Genomic DNA, 10,018 nt, shown 5'->3' with positions numbered 1-10,018 from the left:
CAGGTTTCCAAATCTTCGGTTCGTGGAACCCCACGCAAGTAGGAGCTGCGGGACGGCATCCTACAAATTCTTATTAGGTGCATACACATTTAGTATTGTAAGTTCATTAATAATTCTTATAAACCCCATTAATCATTAATACCAATGCCATCAAAGGTTTTACATACATGTGTTAACTCTGCAGGTGCTATTAAATGTTTCCCTTTCAGGTGCCATCAAGAAGAAACAAAAAACTAACAGGTGATGTTCCTGAGATGGGTGTGCCTTGAATTAAAAAAGAAAAATCTACAACAGATTTGCTCCTTTAGGCAAGGCCCAGGAGAATTTCATTTTAGAAAAGATTCCTGCCATTTATATGTTTTTCCTGTGATTATTAAATATATATAACAATCACTAGGTATTAGACTACCCCTCAGTCCTTTTTTTTTTTTTGATGTTTGTTTGTCTTTTGTGGATTTTTTGTCTTCTCTTCTACTTAAGAAAATTTTCAAGAGTTGCAGCTTGTATCTCATCTTTGTGACATGTGCACTGACAATTAAGTTAAGACTTTGTTTTAGATAGTGACTGAAGCCCAGATGAGAGGAAAGGTCCTTTCTCCAACCATCTAATTCAGGTTTATCATAGTCCAAGTAGATTATGCCAGAGGTGAGGCTGGAAAAGTTAAGGGCTCTGATCCTTCCTTGGGAGAATAACAGAAGACACACACACAATACACTACCTAATACAATAACAGAACAAAGAGAATATTAAAGAGAAATGTATATAAAATCAGTAATATTTGGCAACATTAGTATGGGAGATAAAACTACTTTGCTGTATTGGAATGGCTAATGACACCCAGATGGTCTTGGTAGCTAAGAACACCTAGGGGTGGGGACTTCATTTGCTTCTCCTTGATATAAGAAGAATTACTCTTTCATCTGTTTCTTTCCAAACTACTGAAAAATTAAAATCATGCATACAGCTCACTATATCAACATCTTATTTTTCTAGACACAAACAGACTCATCATCTCTATGTTCATTCACTTTCATCTTCATTAATTGATTTAGACAATTAAAGCAATATAACTAGACACTTAGTTTCAACGTGGTCATCAACAAGTCATATATGAGGTCATAATATAATAGGTTGGTATTGTATAGCAAATTTTCCAGATAGGTTTAGTCTCAGAGGGCCATTGGATGCTAGTATTAAACGAGGCTATTTTAGCAAGAATACAGAAAGCTTTATTTAAAGAACAACAACTATGAGGCAACTGGTCTGATTTGGTCCATGCACTACAGTTTATATCTTAATATTGAATTTGTTGAGAATCTGGAACTGAGGAATACATTTACAAATCCACAGGGGACTCATAACCTTTTGGGCACCTTTTAAAATTATTTTAAATTATTGATGATGATGATGTACATTCTATGTATACTGTAAAAGCATATATGCTATGGTACGTGCATAGACTCAGAGGACAACTTTGGTGAGTAAGTGAGTTTTCTCACTCCATATTCCATGGGTTTCTGCATTAAATCAGGTTGCCAGTGAGACAAATGCCTTTCCAGATGGAGCCATCTTACTGGCTGACTATTTATATATGTGAAGGGGGCCTCTGTAGTAGGTTGGAAAACAAACAAACACAATTCTTTCAGCACTTCCAGTGTATCAAGACTTCAATGAATGTTTCTACCTTCTGATAGACTCTGACCAATAGAGAGCTATGATGTTGTGGTATGGTAAGCCTGGGCTCCAGAGGCATTGTAAGCTATTCTACTCACAGAAGTTTCCATGGGAACAGTTCTGGTTTTTATAGGTGGCAGAGCCCGTGTGGTGACAAACCTTGGTGCCCCTGCAAAGTTTCTGTTGGAATTCGGCATTCTAGAATCTGAGACCAAGCTCATGCCCAGACAAACCCAGACAAACCCAGCCACATCTGGCTGGATGTGCAGAGCTGTCCAGTGGAGTCCAGCCCAAGGTAAAACCCCCACAGACCCAGGAGCACAAAATAATGCCATGGTAAGTGTCTAAATTTCATGGTGCTCCAAATGAGTAAACCATTCTCCAGTGAGAAGAGATGGCCCATTCTCCAGTGAGAAGAGATTGTATGTATTTTTAATCTCGGCACTTGAGGAGGCAGAAACAGGCCAAGGTCTTTGAGTTCCAGGCCAGCCAAGGCTACACAGTGAGACCCTGTCTCAAAAATAAAAAACAAAACCAGACTCTGTCCTGCTTTTAAACACATGAAACAAGTGTTCTTCCAGAGGATGGAATGCTTAGAAAATCAACCACACTCGTGTGTAGTTATTTGATCTCAAGGATGGTTACCTCTGCTTAATTATATTCTTCTGCTTAGAGAGTTGATTTGCTTGCATGAATAAATTTAAGGATGCTGCATTTGTCACTAAAAATTATGGTGATAGAAGACATACTTTTGATACATCTTTATCTTTATTGGATATTTTAAAATTAAGCTTATTTTCATAATACATATATAATAAACTGTAATTATAGTTACATTGGGAATCATATTTACAGGGCACTTTGCTTGATACAGGTATTCACTTTGTGCTTTTTAATATTAAACATGCAAACATTGGTCATTTCTTTATGAAAACATTCAAAATATTTCCATCTATATTTTCAGAATAAACACATTTCACAAACACATATGGCACCCACTGTTCCATAGCTTTCAGAAGCTGCCTCTTTTGTCTACAACTCAGTACCCGTTCACCAAACTTTCTACCTGATGCTTTCCCTGGCCTCAGCTGGCTATCATTCTACTCTCAGCTTCTATGATATCTGCCTTCTAGTAGTCAATGTATGATTGAGAATGCATATTTCTTTTTGTTCTCTGCATGGTTTATTTCAGTTAATGTCACAATCTTCCGTTCCTTCCATGTGGTTGGAAATGATGGTGTCAGGCTCATTTTCTGGTTGAATAATATCCCCTTGTTTACATCTATTCATCAGCTAGTGCATGCTTACCCTCACTCCATTTCTGGGGCCATGGTGGCTAGTTGTACAAGGAGCCTTGGAGTGGAGGCAGATGTCTCCTTTACATTATTTCCATTTCCTTTGGACAGATGTCAGATAATGGGACTCCTAAAATATACAGCAATCCTTTTACTCTTTTAAGGAGGTTCTACACTGTTCTCCATAACGCCTGTACTGATCAGCATTCTCCCAACAGTGTACCTTCCCTCCACTATACATTGCTCTTATCAGTCCCTTTCCTTCCTGCTTTCCCTTTCCAGGTAGACCCCTGGTTCCCTGCTGCTCTTCTCCCCTCCCCCTTAGATAGTCCCTCCTTTGGCTTTCAGGTCACATCTATTCCACGGCCCTCTATTTGCTAATAGTCATTCTCACTGGAGAGAGATTGTGTCCTATTGCATTTCCACAGTGATTACACTGAGACTTTCCTCATGAACCTACTGGCCAATTGTGTGTCTTCTGAGAAACACACACTTTAAAAACCAGGTAATTTGTGCAAGTTTCTAAGGGAATATTCTGAGTGTGGACCCTGGTCAGAAGGACACATCACACCCTCTGTAAATTGTCTCTTTGTTGTGATGATTTTCTCCCTAGGCTGATGTATTTAGTCTGTTTATTTTCTTTGGCTTCCTCTGTTTCTTGTGCCTTTAGGATTTGCAGCCCTGCTCCCAAATTTGCTTTCCAATTGCAATGTTTCAAAGTACTTCCTCAAACATCCTCTTGAAAAACCTTGAGTAGTAGAACTTACTGTCAAGTTCAATACATAACAGCAATGGGAAATGAAAGACAAATCTCACCCCATTTTATGAGTCTTCTTTTTTATTTTCTTTTAGATATTTTCTTTATTTACAGGTAAATTTCTCCATTCCCAGTTTCCCCTCCAAAAAACAAAGAAACAAACAAAAACAACAAAAACAAACCCCTGTTGCCTCTCACTTCCCCATGCCTGCCACCCCGCCCTCTCCCATTTTCTGGCCCTGGCATTCCCCTACACTGGGGCACAGAACCTTCACAGGGCCGAGGTCCTCTCCTCCTATTGATGATTGAATTTGCAATCCTCTACTATACACATGCTGCCTGAACAATCAGACCCCTCCATGTGCAGTCTTTGGTTGGTGGTTGAGACCCTGGGAGCTCTGAGGGTACTACTTAGTTCATATTGTTGTTCGTCCTAAGGGGCTGCAAACCCCTCAGCTCCATTGGTCCTTTCTCTAACTCCTTCACTGGGGACCTGGTACTCAGTTCGATGGATGGCTGTGAGCCTCTACATCTGTGTTAGTCAGGTACTGTCAGAGCCTCTCAGGAGACAGCTATATTTAGGCTGGCTTGCCCTTTTATGGGCCTTCTTGTTGACGCCTTCAGTGAGTATTTATCGCTATAGGACTGTTTTCACACGTCCTGAAGGAACTGCTGCTTCTGTACTTCTCCTTTAGCCAGCAAGTTTTCATTGTTGCTGATGCATACACCATTAAAGCTTCCATTAGTGGGGTTGGAGAGATGACTCATCAGTTAAGAGCATTGACTGCTTGTTCAGAGGCCATGAGTTTAATTCTCAGCAACCACATGGTGGCTCACAACCATCTATAATGTGATCTGATGCCCTCTTCTGGCATGTAGATGTACAGGCAGATAGAGCACTCATATACATAAAACAAATAAATATTTAAAAAAGTTTTCATTAGTAAGAACACATGCTTTTAAATGTTTGAAATATATCTCCTTTTAAAGGCCTACTGCTTCCAATTAAACATAAGACCTTTTCTGTTGTGGTATTTCTGTAAGTACCTCACCATAATACTTACAGTGTTTCTACAATAGGTCATAGATAGTGTTAGATGAGAATCCACATTAACACTTACCTAAAACCTACCAATTTTTCAAAGACCCATGATTCACTATCCCTTTTTTAGCATGCTAACTTTGAATACAACATCTGGCATGATTAAACTTTATATGCTTGAGCCTGTTTGTAGGTTATCTGTTTTGTTCAGTCTTCCTATACGATTTCAGAATAGCACCCCACTATTTAAATTATTTAGGGCTGCTACATTTGTTACTTCAAAGGACAAATTATACCTGGTATGTTTATCAAAAACATATTTTGGCTATTTCTCTGTGTTCAACATTTTTTCAGATAAACTTTAAAAATACTTCTTGAAGCTTTACATTGGCACATAGGTTGGAGTTGTATAAACCTAACTTAATTTGATGAAAACTGACAGTTAATTTTCCAGCACTGAATATGCCTGCCTGGAACTCATTATCCTTCCCTGTTTATTCAAACCTGCTTTGTGTCCATCAATAAGGTTTTGTCAGGTTTTAATCTGCGGGGAGGTGGTATTTTGAGGTTCCATAACTTTGTTTTCAACTGAGCTACATTGATTAATTCTAAGCTTGTCAGGGCATTTCATAGCCATTGCCGCTCCTTTGAGAGAAGAGTGTTTTAATGGACTAAATAGGGTATATGCATGCATAACAGAAAATGACCTGAAGAAATGCTTAACCGAAGCATTGTTTTGTTTTGTTTTGTTGATATCTATCACCTCTGGCTCTTGGTATTTTTCTGCCCTCTCTTCCAAGATAATCCCTAAGGTTGGAAGGAGGTGGGGTGTGGTGTACATGACCTATTTAGGTCTAAGCATTCTGCAGTTTCTTATTTTCTTGACTAGTTGTGGGTCTCTGTTAATCACCATCTACTACAAAAGGAAGTTTCTCTGATGACGGGTGAGGGGGTAAGGCATAAACCAATCTACAGATATAGTGGTACTCATTTAGGAGTCAGTTCAATCTTATGCCCATTTATTGAATAATTGTAATAAGTTCTCTCTTAGAACTTAGGATCTGTTTAGCCACATGTGATTGGCAGTTGCATAGATTAAAGTCACAGGATTGTAACCGCATTCACAAGACCTGTAGAAACTCTCAAGCCAGACAGAATACCAAGCACTGATGTGGAGATAAAGGTACAAAATCCCACTCCTGGTTAAGAAGCTATTGGTAACTCATTGCTGCTGGGAGAGGTAGAGTTTGTTTTCTTTAAAGATCACACTTCAGTGAATGTCCCTATACCCAAGTTGTACATAGGCAGCACATGGGGGTAAAAGACACAAAGTTGAATGGGAGTAGGGAGGGGGCATAGACCTGGGAGGAGTTGAGAGGTGAATATGATCAAAATATAAAATTCTCCAAGAGTTAATAGAAATTTTTCTTAAAAAGGAAATTCCTTACAGGGTTATCTAATTAAAGATAGATCTTTGAGATGCTTGACTATGTATTCATTTCTTATCTTGCTTAGTGTATTTATTTGCATCTGAGAGCAGAAAATTATTTGCTTCTAGAAGTATTTTAAAGTATATGCCTTCCATAGATTTTTAGAGGATATAGGCTCCGTTACTCCCTGAGAAGTCTGCCCATCTACCCTTTACTGTCTTTTCTGCCTGGCATTTGTAAGGAAGCCTTACCTGTCCCTCAGTCAAAGATTATCCACCCTGATCTTTTCCCTGAGTTGAGTCAAAACTCTCCAGTGACTTCTCCATTACCCCCAGTGGTTCCTTGTTTCTTAGGGCTCCAATATGGCTTAGAGCTCACAAGCTTTCCTTCTCCTTGGCAGAGATCCCCACATATCCTGACAATGATTCAGACTGACTTGAACCTTGGGGTTGAGGGATGGCAGCCAGGGCATGAGATAGACAAACTTGGTGCCACATGGCCCTCCCACTGCTCCAACATGCCAACTAGAGTAAGCTCAAGCTGGCACCCTGTTTCACGTGTCCCTGTCTGCCTGCCTGCATGCTTGGGAGAGTAGAGAGTTCTCCATCCCATGGATTAAATGGGCACCAGGCCAGCTGTCCTGCTTGGAGACAGGTGCTGGCTCCAGATGTCTCTCAGGGGCTCTCACAGCAAGACACAGATGGCAGCTCTCACTCCACTGCTTCATGCTTTGGCAGCTTGGCTCCAGCTCCAGGTTGCCCCTAACGTTTCCCTGGCTGGAGAAGGAGGTGACCTAGGGGCAAATAATTACGGATTGGTAAGGATGCCAGGTTAGACTCATTTCAAGTCTTACTGGTCCCAGTTTTGAAGAACTGCTTTACTAACTGGACTAGGCAAAGTCTTGGTCAAGGTAACCTGAGTTCAAGAAGGAGGTCATAGAGGATGGTTGCCATGCAAAGTGATATGGCTGTATGGGAAGGAGAGAGATATCACAGGAACCCCACTGTGCTCTAATCAACCTGAAGAAGCCACTCTCCCATCCTCCAGGGAGAACCAGAAACAGGCAAACCTTCTAAGATAACATTCATTTTCTGTAGGACGCTCTATTTTCAGGCACTGGGGTATTCAAAACCAGAAATAGCTTCTTTGACAGGAGGTGATCTCCTTAGCAACAGAAGGGCTCCCTGGCCAGCCAGCCTAGCCTGCTTGGCCAATGAGAGACTACATCTCAAAAAAAGTCATAGTCTGCTTGGCCAATGTGAGCACATGTCTCATAAAACAATGTAGATCATACCTGAGGCATGATATCTAAGGTTGACCTGTGCCTTCACATGCATGCATGGATACACACACACACACACATTTATGTGCCTCTGCACACACATATGCACACATTAAAAACACCCACAGCTTTAGAAAGAGTTCCTTCTCTTTTATTTCTTTTATTCAGAGATTTAGCTGATGCTCCTGGATGGTATCAGATGCCAGGTGTTCTGCTGGATGCTGGGAAGCCAGCTCGGGACACATCCATGAATTCTACCCTTTTGGCACTTCCTTTCTCAACGAGCTCCGATCTCAAGCAAGCAGGCAATTTCAGATCGTGACAAGAAACTGACTGGCCTGAAGCTAATTGGACAGGTGGCTGGGAATGCTATAGAGGGAGGTGACTGGGAAACACCTGGGGTAGGGCCTATAAGCCGAGAAGATGCCAGCAAAGAAGATGCCCTTAAGCATATTTCTCAAAGCAGAAAAAATAATTGCGTGTGCTAGATTTGGGTAAAAAGGTACGCTCAAGGGTTTTGCCCAGAGGACACAGCGACTTTTAATCAAGCAAAAACGGAACTGAGCAGCTGCTGAGATCTCTGTATTGTCACAATACTTATTTCAATTGTCAGAATTCTGAGCCAAAGCAACTTAAAATTCAACCACTGAAACAAGAAGGAGGAGAAAGAATTTTACTGTCTCTCTGTGATGGAAAGCAGGCTGGGCCAGCATTGGAGAATCAGCATTCTATGGCCATGACCAGGACATCTCTTAGATCCCTTCTCCCTGTGTCCTTTTCTGACACTGCCTTCCTTGTTACAGCAGAAAGTACAGGGACAAATTATTCTTGGCTCGATGTGTGGACTGTGTGGCCTTTCTAGCATGGAAGAGCTAAGTCTTTGAGTAGCCCACCTGAGGCAATGCTGATGGAGAAGAGAGGCGGACATCTGATATGCCCTCGCAAAAGGTGGGGATGGGGGGTAAACTAGGCATAGTGGCATGCCCCTGTAATCCCCAGAATGTGCGGTAGTGGAGGTGAGAGATTCAGAAGAGTTCAAGGTCACCCTTTAGCTAGAAAGTGGTGATGTCATGATCAGCCTGGAATGCATAAGATATCTTCATTTTTTTTTTTTAAAAAAAAAGAAGAGTGGGGAAGCCAGATGGTCACTGCACAGCTGTTATTCGGTTGTTTCTATTTGTAGACTTCTTCTTCTTCTTTTTTTTCCCTGTTTTGTTTTATTTCGAGACAGGGTTTCTCTATGTAGCCCTGGCTGTCCTGGAACTCACTCTGTAGACCAGGCTGGCCTCGAACTCAGAAATCTGCCTGTCTCTGCCTCCCAAGTGCTGAGATTAAAGGCGTGTGCCACCACTGCCAGGCTTCTTTACTTCATAATTAAATTTTTTTTGAGATAGGGTTTTATGAGACTCAGGGTGGCCTCAAACTCACTACGTAGTTGGGTCTGATCTTGAACTCCCGACCTGGCTCTTTTAGAGTATTGGGATTATAGGCATGTGCCAACATACTTATTTACATACTTACTTCACAACTATCACTCAGTGAGAGTCTTGCTAGACATCTGGAGGGAGGAGCCAGTTGTTTGTTTGTTTGTTGCTTTGTTTTGTTTGTCCCTTTTCTGCCTCTGGCACTGGGAAGTATGGAGGGTTGCAACAGGCACGAGCAGCTGAGTCATGAGTGGGAGTGTGGGAGTGGGTGTCAAATCTGCCTTTCCAGTAGCATTATCTCCCCATCTGTAATATGCAGCTAGGCTTCGTGCCTCTTGCAGTACATCTGAGTAGACAGTAAATGGGGAGAAGACCTAAGCATTTCAGGCAGGACATGGCAGAAGGGTTGCAGCCCTCTAAGGAAATCATTCATTACCCTGGGATGGTCTGTGGGCAGAACACAGCAGTGTGGGAGTTTGAAGTGGCAGTGAGGCCCCGGGTGGTGGTGGCCTTTGTTAGATCATCCTAAGGACTATGCATCTCTTTTCCAGGAAATGAGGACAGATGTCAGGCCCTGCTACAACGTGACCTTCTCTGTATTGAACAGTGATTCGAAATACTGTTTGCTGTTCCCTGAAGCCGTTTCTGAGCAATATTTCTCATGGCCGATTCTAAAGTCTCTATATACTGAGAATGGATCATTTGATTTGGAATACAGGGGTATCCTTCAGTATCTACTTGCAGTTAAAACAATCCTATATTATACAGATGGCACAGCCTTAAAAATGATAGTCAGTGGTGATACAGACAGGAAATTGTGTTCAGCGAGTGAATAACAGCACCTGGGGTGGGGCATGCCATCAAACCAACAAAGATATGGTGGACCCAGGGTCTAGGTATGGTCTTAAAGGAGCCATAAAAACTTGAATGGCTTATAAATCAACACACACACACCACACAAATACACATACACAGACACCACACAAATACACACATACACACATTCATACACATCTATTCACACACACCACACAAATATACATACACAGACGTCACACAAATACATACATACACACACACACAAACATATGTATATGTGTATGTATATATATAT

Source organism: Mastomys coucha, unplaced genomic scaffold (assembly GCF_008632895.1).
Source record: "Mastomys coucha isolate ucsf_1 unplaced genomic scaffold, UCSF_Mcou_1 pScaffold11, whole genome shotgun sequence".
Lineage (NCBI taxonomy): Eukaryota > Metazoa > Chordata > Mammalia > Rodentia > Muridae > Mastomys > Mastomys coucha.
The sequence above is the reverse complement of the archived record's forward strand: the minus strand, read 5'-3'. Positions refer to the sequence as shown.